The 14,361-nt window shown below is 38.0% G+C and overlaps 1 protein-coding gene and 1 pseudogene across 5 annotated transcripts in view; one reads left to right on the forward strand and one right to left on the reverse strand.

Moving 5' to 3' along the window:
- Positions 1-14,361, forward strand: part of MBD5 (methyl-CpG binding domain protein 5) — a 374,269-nt gene that overhangs the window by 246,115 nt on the left and 113,793 nt on the right. Inside the window, exon 5 of one of the 4 annotated variants that reach the window (XM_084799998.1) lies at positions 8,611-8,759. The exons of the other annotated variants lie outside the window; for them this stretch is intronic. The gene's annotated coding sequence lies outside the window, so the exon portion shown is untranslated. The remainder of the gene's footprint in view (positions 1-8,610; positions 8,760-14,361) is intronic. 4 annotated transcript variants of the gene reach the window in all.
- LOC311606466 (aminoacyl tRNA synthase complex-interacting multifunctional protein 2-like) lies at positions 3,253-4,357 on the reverse strand (annotated as a pseudogene). Its single transcript has one exon. The product of its transcript is annotated as an aminoacyl tRNA synthase complex-interacting multifunctional protein 2-like (transcript).

The raw sequence follows: 14,361 nt of genomic DNA on the forward strand, positions 1-14,361 counted from the left end.
AGTATTTTACGTAATTTAAGCTTAGAGCATTTATGACCAACAGAAATACTCCTACATCCATATTGATCTACCTTTCTTTTGGTTAGCTTTGTTTTTAGCAATCAAGTCTCACACCAGATAGGAAGCTATTTTTTCTAATATTATAGTAAACAGGATTGAACATGCTTGCTGTTTTTGTAGTTTGACTATGAAGGACAGCAGGTGTGCAGCAGGACCTCCCAGAAGCTTGGCTACATATGATAAGTTAATCCCATCACATATGCTCTTCAGATTTTGCTAAAGCTTCCCTAAACTGTATAGTATTTTTTAAAGGAAAATTAGAACTTGGTGTCAAAAAATAAAAATAAAAATAAAGGAGCATGCAGAGTTTGTGGTTATACCTATACTATACGATTTAATCATAGTCCTGGGCTGAATGTGAGAGCCACTCCTGGTTCTCTGCACGCTTAACCTGAGGGGATTCAATAGACAGCTTCATCGGGAATACAGAAGAGATTTCCTCCTTTAGTATCTTCAGTCACATCCAGTGAACTGCCTATACAACATTAAATTCATTGTCCTTGTTGATTGATTAAAGTCCCTGTTGATATGTCCTCGGACATGTGTCACTGATTTCTTCAGCTTCAATCATGTATGTATGCTCGGTTTGATAGGAGACCTAACGGTGTAGACATAGAAAATACAGTAATTTTAGTATAGTCCTCTGTAATCATGTTGTTTTAAGGCAAGCATACTGAAACATGGCAATGCAATATAATGCAATAAAGTGGACTGTGACATTAAATAGGTATATTTAGCGTAATAGCTAAACATTCATATTCCTGTGTATCCATATTTATATTCATGTGCTTTTACAATAAAGAGAAGGTGAAATACTCCTGACTGTATATAGTCAATGCTTAACAGTCCTCAGTCATATCATCACTGATAGCAAACCCTTGAGCAATACTGAACATATCAGACAAGGTTCAGTATTTCTTGTTAAGGCCTTTAGGTTTGTTTTGGTTTAGTTTTGTAAATAACATAAATTATACTGAGTTAAAAACTACCTGTTGAGTCCTTCCTAAATGTGGCTTAAAGTTTAAAATGATATTAAAAGAAGAAAATGAGGGTATAACCCTCATTGATGACCTGCTATTTAAATACTCTTTCTCATTTAGAGAGACTAACAGTAAGCTCTTAGTTCCCTTACCCAGCAGGTAAGGTAGAGAGGATAGATTCCTCCTCCTTCTTGACTCGGGGATATGAAGGAGACGATGTCTTGGGTTATATGTAAATTGTTACAAATAGATACAAAATGGGTCTGTCCTCAGGCAAACATGGCAATGCCTATTTGTACTCAGTGAACACACAAATTAATAAAGTAGGAGTATTTAAGTCAAGTTCAAGACCAGCCTAGGCAACACCGCAAGCCCTGTGTCCAAGCAATCAAAATACGCTGGTCTCCTTGTGTGTTGTCATACCTAGCTTTCTATCTTTCTTACTCATGTGACTACAGTTATTTTTAGATATTTTTCCATCCTGGATCTCAAACTCACACATGTGTCTATAATGGGCAACCACTGCCCCTGTTGAACTACTTTTTCACTCCTATACAAATTTTCTCATGTCAAAAAATACTGCCATTTTAACTAGTTCATTGTCCAATTCAGTGGCTTTATTTTGAATTTACTTAACTTCTTAGCATTCAGTATTGAATGCCTTCTGTGTAAACATATTCATTCTGAAGACCAAAACATTGAATTTCTCAGTTTTACCACCATGTCTAAAGCATAATACATTGCATTAACGAAAATATTGTCATTAGAAATACCAACATGTCGTGTCAATAGCATGTCATAGGTCTACTCCTGAATTGTCAGTAACTTTATACAAATGAATTTTTAAAAGTTCCTTCCATATTTTAATATTTTCCTATTAGTCAAAAGTTCTTACAGCCAAACAACATTTGTCTTTATTTAACAATAAAGGGGACAAATTGAAATTAAGACACTGATCAATATTAGCAGGACCAAAGCTAATGCTAACACTGCCCAGTTAACCACATTGTCCAGCACATTCCTGAATTTGCTGTGTCAGGGTCACATGTCTTCTTTGGCACCCCACATCTGTGACTCTTTAGGCTGAATATTGTGGTAGGTCCTAAAGATGCTGAGACTGTTTTCAATAAAGGAAGTCACCAAAGAAGAGTTGCACCCTCAGTTTGTTTGCTTGTGGTTGTTAAAGCACTCTGGTTTGATTATTGTAGTATGGGCTACTTTTCTATCAGAAGACACTCAGGGAAGGCTTCAAAAAACTGGAGTCATATTACAGAAAATTAACAGAATCTGTAGAAAATATTTAAATTTGGGAGGTAGGCATTACATGGCTGATGTCCACAGAGGCCAAGGAGCTGCATTAATTTTCATATAAAATGTTTGTATCAGTTAAAATGTCTAAAAAGGTTGCTGCCTTTTTCTGAGAAACTCATCCTTAATTTTGCATGATAAATTTCAAAGTTACAAAAAATATTTTCTTATTTACTTTGTGTATCGCTCCCACCAAATTTTTGTTCTTTAAATCTTCACCCGTTAAAACTGAAAAAGAATATATCCAGTGTTGTAAGATACGGTTTTTCAAACTGGGCACTATTGACATTTTAGACTATTTAACCTTTTTATATTGGCGAGTGTCCAGTGCAGGACTATCCATGTCCTCCCTGACCTCTGCCCTCTAGAGACAGCCTCACACATGTACATCCCCAAAACTGCAATCAAAGTTGCCTGCAAGGTGGGCCCAGGAGTCTCTAAATGCTGCTTTGATTTTTTTTTTCCCTTGCCCTTGCCTTTGTAAAAGGTCTCTAAGTTCCACGTGTTTAATTGTGTGCTTGTTTACTGTTCATGTTATATTTCAGTAAAATGAATTCTTCAAAAAAAAATCCCCTCAAATATTGACCATATTTTCTTTAGGACGCAAAGCAGCAGGCTGAGTAGCAGAAATAATGCTTCGTCCTTGTATCATGGGCCACTAAGCAGATAAGTAGATGGCACCTCTATTTTCTATGCCTCTTTTAGTCTAACCACTGATGTCTTTCTTGTTACTTCCCCTAAATTCTTGGCATCAACCAATAGCAAGTAATATGAACCTAAAAGGGGGCTGGAAAAAAACGTTTTATATGGTGCTTTTATTGATGGCTGCCAATTGGCTTAGCTAAAAGGTTGTGGTTCTATAACAAGTCCCTTTCCTGACAACGGACTGGAAGCCGTACTGTGCTTATACAGAGCCCTGTAAGGCAAGCTGCTGGAGAGCAGTGTTGAAGGGGGCCAGGTTCTCGCAGGACTTAAGCCGCCGCTGCGCATTGGTGGGCGCTGCCCCACTGCCACCTCCAGTCTGCAGGAGCACAGACCACGGCACCACGTCTGTCACAGTGAGCTCATTCCCAGCCAGCATCGGGCTCTTGCCCAGAGCAGAGTTCATAGAGCAGAAAACAGCTGCTTTTTCTTTACTGCTCCTTCCTTCAGCTAAACATGGCAATAGCCACCCAACTACCGATAAGGGTTAAGTTGACAGCGTTATGCTTCTGGCCAAACAGAGCACAAGAAACGTGCAGTATTCCCTTCTCCTTCGATGGGGCACATTGTCTGTACACTGAACTTCATCTGTGTCTTGGGCACATTCTTTTACGTTAGGGCGAAACCTAGCAGATATTCGTGGTGGGACTGTTTTCTAGCCTGCTTCCCGAAGCACTTGAGAAGATTCTCAGGTGCATTCTTGACTGACGAATGTGTGTGGCCAGTGGATAGGACCCTGGAGTGTTCACACAGCAGCCTGTGCAGCACAAGCAAAGAGAGAGGCTAGGAGGCTGGGTTTACGTTGATCAAGATGTCTTTCAGCGGCCCATAATCCTTTGCATTTGTGGTTAAAGTAGTGGGCTTACAGGATGTTGGTCACATCCAAGTCTGCATCTGGGATGTGAAGCATCTTTGACAGGGCATCGACTGCTGCTTTCAACTCATACAAGCACTTTAAAATACCATCTTGGCGGGGTTCAAGGGCTTTCAAGGATGGCTGAGGTGGTCGTAGGAATGGTGGTCTTGCTGTGCACATTGGGGAGCCAGTGCTTGCAAGTTGGAAGCTCTACATGAGGGGGTGCGCTGCTCCATGATAGGGCTTTACCTGGTACATCAGCATGGAGGGAACAAAGAAAGGAAGGTAGCAAGCAAGGGACAGAACCCCTCAGAGGCTGCCCAAGACCACCTAAGACAGCCACCTTCTTTCTGATCCTGCTGCTGACCTTCCAGGGAAAATGAAGTCGAGGCTGAATTTTTGTCTTGGTAAGTGCTCCAGTCATTGACTCAGCTCCTCCCATGCCTCTCCTTTCCTGTCATCTGCCCCTTAGGTGTGGAATTGCTGAGCATCTTCAATTCTCAAATTTAGGCTCAAAAGCGCCACCTACAGGAATGAGAGAGTTCATGCATGGAGTGACTTGAGTAAGTCCATTTCCCTGTAGGTTCTCATGAGAGCAAAGGAAACCCTACCTATTACTGTCATTATATTAGTTTTACCTGATAAGATGTTCTACTTAGAGAGAAATTAATGGTTCTTTAGTCCCTATTTGGGTTGAGTCTTTAATCTTCCTGTATTTCTTTTGTAATTTAGAACATATGCCAAGAACTTTAGATAAACTGTTGAATTGCATTTTTCTTTTAAATCTGCATTATTCACAAATTTCGGTGCTTTTACTTTATGAAATAAAAGTTTAAGTAAAATTTTATATGTTAATCCTAAACTATCCTAAGTATAGATAAAATGACATAAAAATCGGTTTAATGGCATTTTGGGTTTCTAATAAATTTCAAAGCTGACCTGAATAATATTGTTACTTGTTACATTAACCTCCAGAATTAACTACCCTGTTTTAGGAGCTAAGAAATATGCCTTTCCTAAATTGAAGAGCAGCATCTCATTTCCTTATTTTAGGCATTTCTTTTACTGCATAAAAAGTTACTGTCTTGCAATTATGAAAGCACAGTTACATTTTTTTCTTAAGGAGAATAAATAATTCAGTTTTATCAGAGTGGTTTCAGTTTTTATGGTATATTGAAAAGTTCATCAGCAGTTCTAAAATAGCTCCTTTCCCCCTTACCATAAATATTCAAAATTTTCTTCTTCTTCTGTTTTTTGTTTTGTTTTGTTTTTGGTTGTTGTTGTTTTAAAGACAGGGTTTCTCTGTGTAGCCTTGGCTGTCCTGGACTTGCAAATTTTTCTTCTTAATAAAAGAAATGTTTCAGTCAGTCTTGAATTAAAAATAGTAATTCTGGTAAACAATTCTTTTACGTGATTCTCTCCCTAATGTTTATTTTAATTAAAGTACACTTACAATGAAGGATAGTTTAGATATGCTTTTAACAGTATATACAGGAAAATATTTACAAGAAATATGATTAGGCAATTAGAATTTGTTATTTTCCATTGACCAAATTAGAAAACAACAGATTTTTTTTTATGTGTGGCTGAACCCTCCTTTTGTTACTATTGGCGGGGTTTAAATTGTACATGTTGTTGTATCAAGTGAAAGGAATTGGGATAAATTGAGTAATGTCATAGAAAAATATAATTCAACCTAAGATGTCACTAGTCTTTACTCTCATCACTAACATTAAAAGAGACATGTCATTGGAAAGAATGGTCTAGTATACCTTGACTAATGTCTACTTAATTATTTCACAATCAAACCTGAACTTTGCATTATAAAATACTAACACTCATCTTTTAAATATTTTTTTAAAACACAGAAGTAAAATTATTCTCAGGATGTCTGTTTCCAGCAGTATATCAGATTATTTACTCTGAATGACTGTCTAAATACAACAGCCAAGTACAGCATGAAGCAGTATATCATGCGTGCCTGAGTGCATGCCTGAAATCTCAGCTACTCAGGATGCTGAGACAGGAGGACTGTGACTAGCCTGGGCTGTATTCATTCTTTTTCTCACTAATACAATCCAAAAATAACCTTAGTGGAGGCAGGATGTACTTTGTACTGTGTATTTCAGGTTTCTCCACTGTGTTATGAAGGTCATGGCAGGGCATCTGGTACATTGCATTCAGTTAGGAAGCAGAGAGATGGATGCTAGTGCTTGGCTCACTTTCTTCAAGCCCAGGGACTGGCCCCATCCCTTTCCAGAGTGATTATTCCCAATCAATTAACACAATCTAGAAAATTCTCTCACAGGCATACATAGTTTGTCTTCCAAGTCCCGTCAAGTAGTCAATCAGTGCTTGTTTCTTGTGCCTTCTCTGGGCACATTAAACTTTTTGTATTCAGATGTAAGTATTCCCTCCAGTATCCTCAGTAGAGCTGGCTTATTGGTCCAGATTTCTTAAATATTTTTTTTTTTTTGGTTTTGTGTTTGAGATGGGGTTTCTCTGTGTAGCCTTGTCGACCCTGTACTCACTTTGTAGCCCAGGCTGGCCTCAAACTCGCAGGATCTGCCTGCCTCTGCCTCCTGAGTGCTGGGATTAAAGGTGTGCACCACCACGCCCGGCTTCTTAAATCTATTGTTATCATGGAAAGTTTTCCTCTCTCCTTTAATTGCAACTGATAGTTTTTTTTGAGTATAGTAGTCAAGGTTGGTGTGTCTGCTATTTCATGACCTAGAGGACCTCAGTCCATTCTGGCTCTTGTAGTCCCCATTGAAAAGCACGGTGTTATTGTGGTGGGCCTGCTTTTGTGTGTGACTCGATCTTCCCCTTTTGCCTCTTCACTGTCTTTTCTGTCTTCTGTACAGTTGGTATTTTTATTGTAATACTGTGTCTTACAGCTCTGAGGGCAAAGGCTTCCCCAGTGGAGGCGTTGTAGCTTTAAGGGGGAAGGTTCCTGGATGGATGGTGTTCCAGCTCTAAAGGGAGACATATCTCATCAGTCTGGAGCCAAGGAATACCACAAAGTCACAGTGCACAGCAAACCTCACACAAGAGAGTTTTGGGGAGAGGCACAAGAGGGTGGCTGCCTCTGCCCCAACAAGAAGCAGCAAAGAACTGAGCAGGAGCCAGACTTTATACAGGGTTACTTGGGGATAAGGGAGAACAGCTTTTCAGGATGGTCTGGGATTGGTAGGATTTTGTCTTGGAGCAAGCTCTCAGATAGGTGGGGTTCTTTTTTTTTTTTTTTTTTTTTTTTTTTTTTTGGTCCTTGTCTTAGGCTTGGAGTCAAGTCCTGGCCTTTCTATCCTACATATATGACATGGAGTTTCTGTTCTGCTCTTATCTCTATGGTATTCTATATTCTATTTGACTTTGATATGCATCTCTCTTCCTAAATCAGGGAAATTAACTTCTGATTTGTTCAAAATATTTTCTGGATGGGCATGGTGGTGCACGCCTTTAATCCCTGCACTTGGGATGCAGAGACAGGCGGATCACTGTGAGTTCAAGGCCAGCCTGTTCTACAAAGTGAGTCCGGGACAGCCAAAACTACACAGAGAAACCCTGTTTCGAAAAACCAAAAAAAAAAAAGAAAGAAAGAAACAGAAAGAAAGAAAATATTTTCTGTGCTTTTTACCTAGCTCTTTTCTTTTTTGTATATCTTTTTTTATAAGTTTGATCTTTGGTTTTTGGAGACAGAGTTTCTCTATGGGCATTGGCTGTCCTGGACTCACTCTGCAGACCAGGCTGGCCCGGAATTCACAGAGATCCACCTGCCTCTGCCTCCCAACTGCTGGGATTAAAGGTGTGCGCCACCACAGCCTAGCTTTAAGTTTGGCCTTTATACAGTGCCCTAGAGTTTCTATATATTCCGTTCTTGGGGTTTTCTGGATTAGATGTTTTCTTCAACTGAGTCTGCAATACCTGATTAGTCTCTCTTTATTAAATTTTATTTTCATTTAGTTGTTTTTGTTTTTTCGTTCAATTTTTTGTGTTTTTGCAATCTTCATTCCAGTATTCCTATTCCTTTGAGTTACTTGACCATGTTTATTATTGTTATTTTTAATAAAATGTCTTATGCATCATCTGTGTTGCTTTTCTCAAGTTCATAACTATGGAGTGCTGATTTTGGCAGAGATTTATGGTTGGGTTGTTCATGTTTATGCATTTGTGATGGAACCTAGGAATCTGAGGTTAGGCCAGTCATTGGTAGTATTTCTTGGTACGGAAATCTTGTCTCCTTTTTTGGACTGGATGTTGAAGCTATTTCCTCTTTACCTCAACTTGTCAGGTAATTGACAAGGCCTCAGTTATGGGAGGAGATGGGGTTGATAACCCTGTTCTAGTGTGTGCAAAGGGGTTACTGCAACTAGTTGCAGAAATGCAGACATGGAAAACAAGTCGCTTGGTTCTGTATTCAAGTTTTTATGTAGCTTCCATACTGCAGTCCTTAGTCACAATATTGATAGGATAATATATGAGAATTTTGTTTTCAGTACATAGAAGAATTGACTGTTTTATTCTTTTGATGATAACCATTTTGACTGGGTTAACATGGTACATCATTGCAGTTTTGATTTTTATTTTTCTCTTGTGTATTTTAATTATATTATTTGGTTTTATTATTTTCAAATGATTGGTTTATAATTTGCTTTGTTATTATTTTGGTTATTAATGTTCTGTTTGTTTTTATTTTGTTTTCAGTTTTTAAATCTGATGTGACACAAAATCGGATACTTCTTTTGATCCTGCTTCTGCCTAGCTCTGTCCATGTCTTCATCTCTCACCAGCATCTCATCCCACTAGAATTGGGCTTCCTGTCCCATGCTGTTTCTGGAGCTACTTGCACTCAGGTACCAGGGACCTTCTGACTGTGATGTCCAGGGGACAGGTTTCAGTTCTTGCTCTTTTCTTAACCTCTCACATTCAAGGCAGCTTTCTTTACAGATATTCTACTTCTTTCTTTGCCTTTCTACAATGTGCTTATAATCTACATCTTGTTGATTTTTGCTGTTTTATATTTTTAAGCTGTTCCTATACCACTTGCCCCTTAAATATTGATATCTACAGATTCTATACTTAGTTTTCCCCCATATCCTAGTTTTTGTCATTTCAACTCATATATAAGCTGTTGATTCCCAAATAGCCATTTTCAGCCTCGTTCATACAGACATGATAGCTGGGGTAGGTAACCTTGTCAATGTGATGAGAATAAGATTCACCATGGAAACACATTTTGGAAGTGTGTCATAAAAGTGTTAGTAGGAAATTTTACCTGAACATGGGTAGTTGTATTCCATGGGTTAGGGTTCTGAACTGAATATCAAGGAGAAAAATAAACTAGCATCCATCTCTCTTTTCCTGCTCTTTGGGTACAGTATGGCCAATGGCAGTGACAGGCTGCTCTCCCAGGGGACAAACCAAATCCTTTTCCTTAAACTGCTTTAGTCAGGTATTTTGTTACAGCAAAAAGAAAGTAACTAATAAAGTAACATTTGACCATTTAAAACTCAGTTTTAACATATTACCCCCACTTCTAATTTTATCCCTTTTGTGTATTTTGTTTGATTTGTTGGCATAGTGTTAACAAGTCAGGCAAACAAGTTGGAAGTCTTATTATGACTTAAAAAGTCCAAAGTTTAAAAAAAAAAGTCTGAAGTTGTAAATTATATACAACCATTCCATACTCAGAGCAGATATGTGACTCATGACAGCAAATATGCACTTTTCATGGTTTACGTCCTTGTAATGCTGGGTGACATCACAGAATCCTTTTGAGTGGTGCTTCAGGCAACTACTGTTTACCGATTAAAATTACTGTTCTACCTCTGCTCCACCTTGCTGCCTCTGCAGTTACCTCTAGGACTGCATCACAGAGCTCTCTTTACCCGCTTGCCCAATAGAAGTTAACCAGAGAGTAAGACTGTGGTATTACAGGTCAACTACATACCTTTACTTTCAGCAACAGAAATTGCTCTTTTCTGGTGTGATAATAGCTTTCTGGCAATTTCATTCCTTGGGTCATCCACTAACCTTTGTTGGTTCCCCCAAAACTTTTGCCCTTATATTTGTAATCTTTTTGCATGTTACCCAGTTTCAGTATACTGTCTTGCTTTCCACTTGACTTCTGATTAGTAAAGCCTATGAGTTCACAATTATTTTCCTAAAGTCTTCTGCCATCTACAAACATAGCACACCTAAGTATTACGTGATCTTGAGTACAAATGCACCCATTCCTTTTATTCTCACTTTGGAAGTCCCAGTTGAAGCAGTCAGTAGTAACTAGGAAAGAAGAAATGTGTGCAAGATAAGAGAATTGGTGTTGAAGTAAGCTTTTTTGTTTGTTTTTTTGTTTTTTCAAAACAGGGTTTCTCTGGGTAGCCTTGGCTGTCCTGGACTCGCTTTGTAGACCAGGCTGGCCTCGAACTAACAGCAATCCACCTGCCTCTGCCTCTGGAGTGCTGGGATTAAAGGCGTGCGCCACCACTGCCCGGCTGAAGTAAGCTATTTAGCAATGGTTGATAACCCGCTGGCAAAATGATTACATGGTCAGCTAGATTGTATTTGAATTCATAATTCTCTGGTTAATTCATGAAATGTGCTTCTTGACCCATGCTTCTCCTGTCTGATCCATGTAATTTAAAATATTGTGATATTTATTTTATTATTGTAAAATATTTTATTGTAACAGATTCAAATGGAATCCAGATATATAAACCAAATTAAAGCTGGTTCTAGTTAAAGAAGGGTTAACAGCTAAGATACAATAGAAACATTACTTCCCAGCATCTATCAGCAGTGTCTGTGTCCTGTTTGTCTTGTCTCCTTCTCTCTAGCTCTGACTCTGCTGCCGTCCTGGCCTTGTGCTGAAGAACTGGCACGTAGACATATCCTCACTTGATCTTAGTCATAATACATTAGTACGTGGGCTGCTCCACTTCACTCACAGCAAGCGTGTCATACCCATATCCACCGCCATAATAAGAAACTGCCTGTAATGAGATCCTGGCATCCATTACATCAACGCAGAATGGTGTCTCAAGAAAGATTCTTTCTTGTTTCAAAGGCATCTGTAATTTCCATCTGTCATGAAGATTAATTTATTCTCACTCTTTATTCTTGAAATGACTTGCTGAATGAAACATGGAAAATATCTAGTTTGTCAGAATACTGTATACTACTGTAGACTAAATGTCATTCTCTGATAAATATGAGCCTCCATTTGCCCTTTTACCAATTATGTTGTATGACTAGACATACTGAACTTGTGATTTCTGATTAGCAAAAAAAAACCCTTTATTTTAACCCCATAAACTCTAAATGGCATCTCTCCTATTTTACATTTAATTTTCTTTTAAGGAAATTTTTGTAATTTTGCATTCATTCTTCTAAATCCTTATATTTTTATAGTTGAGCTTATCTTCATCTTTATTAATGGAAAATAATATTTGTTTGGCTATACTTGCAGTGGATGCCTTTTGATTGGTCAATAAAGAATTGTAATAACAGACTGGCCTTAATCATGAAGTCATAAATCTGTATAGTCATGCAAACAATAAAAATAGATTTGACTTTTGAATTATTTAGCTCTACTTGCTATTTAGGTATCAAGGAGACATTTTAATTTATTTATTATTCATTGTATATATGTACATGAATTATGTATCAATGTGGACATATGTGCCACAGCATGTGTTTGGGGGGTCGGAGAATGGTATTCTGTAGACACACACAAACCCCTTTATATGTGTTCTGAGGATCAAGCTCAGATCACCAATCTTGCATGGCAAATGCATTTACCCATTAAACCATCTTGTGAGCCCAATGACTTAGCCAGTTCCTTTTTAAAATGAAGTTTACTGTGGCTAGAACATTTTTCAGAGCTTAAAAACAGTCATACCTTCACAAAATGATTGAGATTAGTTTGACACAATTTGTTCTTCTGTCACCAAACTATCACATAAATGTTGCTGACATCCTGTCTAAGCACATGTAAAACTATTTTCTCAGTGATGCCTTGTAGCAATCCTGCAGGCTCTAAAACCTGTCTGCTATATGGTTTACACACACACACACACACACACACACACACGCCTGGAAAAAAAGAAATAGAAATGATTTCATGTTCTAATCTTCTAAATTCTGTCTCTGTAGTCCTTCAAATATTACCATCAATCTGCCCATGTCATCTCCAGCTTCTCTACTTTGTTTCTTTTAAGAAATATGGATCAGATGACTGGAGAAAAGCTTTAAAAAGAAGTCTACTATTAATTCTTCACCTCTTTTAGGCTTGAGACTTATTCTTTTTAACTGGCATAATTTTAGACTTGGACTAGGATTTTAAAACTAGTATAGGACATTTTCCTATACCCTTTACCCACTCTCCCTGATATTAACACCTTACAAAACCACAATCCAATTATCAAAGGCATACTCCTGTAATTTTATCACATACAGGTATGTGATGTTTCAACATATGTAACAGCCATTATCAAGATAATGAACAAGATTACAGCCACGAAAATGTTTCATTAAATTCTATCTTAATCCCACCCTTCCTACTTTTTCCTCTCCCCCCACCCCCCTTATTCTCTGGCTCTATAGGGATGCAGGATATTTGATCACATTGTGAACTCAAGAATTGTGTGCTTGAAAAACCTGTTTCTAGTTGTGGAATGGCTGAGTCCTAGCACACCTCATTTTTTTTTTTCCTTTCAAGACGAAGTTTGTCAGTGTAGTAACCTTGGCTATCATGGGCTATCTGTCCTTGAACTCAACCTGCCTCTGCCTCCCTGATCCTAGCACACACCTTTAATCCAAGAGTTTTCTGTAAACAGGATTAACTAAAGTCAACCTAGGTCAAGAGGTGGAGCAAGCAACCAGCTGACAGGGAGTTAACACAGGGGGAAAAATTTAAAGCATGACAGGAAGTCTGGAGAATTGATAGAGAAACACACAGGAAGCAGAAAAGAGGGACATTCAGTTTGAAGCGTTTTTAAAAATGGTGGGGAAGGGACTTTTTCCTTTTGGGACGTTGGCTGAATAGGAAGGTCAGATGGGTGCTTTCTTTGACTCTCTGAGCTTGCAGGCTTTCACACTAGCACCTGGCTCCTGAGTCTTCATCAGTAAAATCAGACATTTAGGATTTTGTTTAAAAACAGTATTTTGGCTCTCCAATGTGTGACGCAACCACACAGCAGAAAAATCACTTCAGCTGTAGACAAACTGAGAAGCCATCAGATTTGGTAAGTTGCCTGGGAAGTCCTCAAGGAGAGAAATAAGGGTAGAAAATGCCATAATACAAGGCACTAAGGCCCTGGATGGTGCGACTTTAGATGTCTTGGAAATGGAAGCAGAAAAATGAAGGGCCAAATGACAACGGAAATTTGCTCAGTACTGATTATGATTGTCATCATTTTGGTATCTCATATTTTTCCTTAGTAGACATACTCGCTTTCTTTAACTGCTCAGAGATAAAAGTTTTAAATATACAGGAAAAAGAAAAATACAGAAGGTAGATTGATAAGATACAAGCCTTAGGAAGATTTATAAATGGAAATAAGAAAAATACTCAGACACAGCAGAGGAAATTAGATAAGCCTTAGAAAGACCTATAAATGAAAATAATAAAAATACTCAGACACAGAGGAATATAGACAATCCTTAAAAATGAAATGAAATGAAAATGAAAAATAGTCATTTTATAAATGAAAAAAGAAAAATAGTCAGATACAGACAGAAGAATTTAGACAAGAACCTACTGCACCAATCCACAATGAAACTGAAGAGAGGTTGCCTACGGTTGTTAGAAAACTTACTTTAGTTTATCCAGTCACCAGACAAGAACTACCAACAGATGATAGGCACCCCCAAGGTTATAAAGAGTTAAATGGAATTCTATAGACATATTTGAGAAGATTTAAAGAATCAACCATTTCATATGGTATCCATTCACCCTATGTGAAGCAGATATTAAATTCATGTGCAACACAGAACAGAAATATCCCCTAAGACCAGAAAGATTTGGCAACAGCAATATTGAAAGCGGGTCTTCAGTTACAATGGGGAGCATAATGGAAAGAGGAAGCTGAGCCATAGAAGAATGACATAAGGCTGGAGGTATTAATGTTTCCCAAGATCAGTTGCTAGGTGAAGGTCAGTAGGCTAAGTTACAAAGATGGCTTGAATTTGATGATCAAATCTTGGCACTATGTTATTTTGCAGCTTTAAATGCTTGAGATAAGGTTGAAGAATCAAGAAAGAAATCTAAGTCATTTTATAAAATTATACAAGGCCCAAAGAAGCCTTCACTGATTTTTTTTTTCAAAAATTGGCTCTGCTGTAAATAGAATAGTATCAGAGTGAGAAGTCAGGAAAATAATCAAATTTTTGGCTTTTGAAAATGCCAATTCAGAATGCAAGAGAGTGAATATGCCTTTAAAGGCAAGATCAACA

This window comes from Acomys minous, assembly GCF_964271855.1.
Source record: "Acomys minous genome assembly, chromosome: 10".
NCBI classification, from domain to species: Eukaryota; Metazoa; Chordata; class Mammalia; order Rodentia; family Muridae; genus Acomys; species Acomys minous.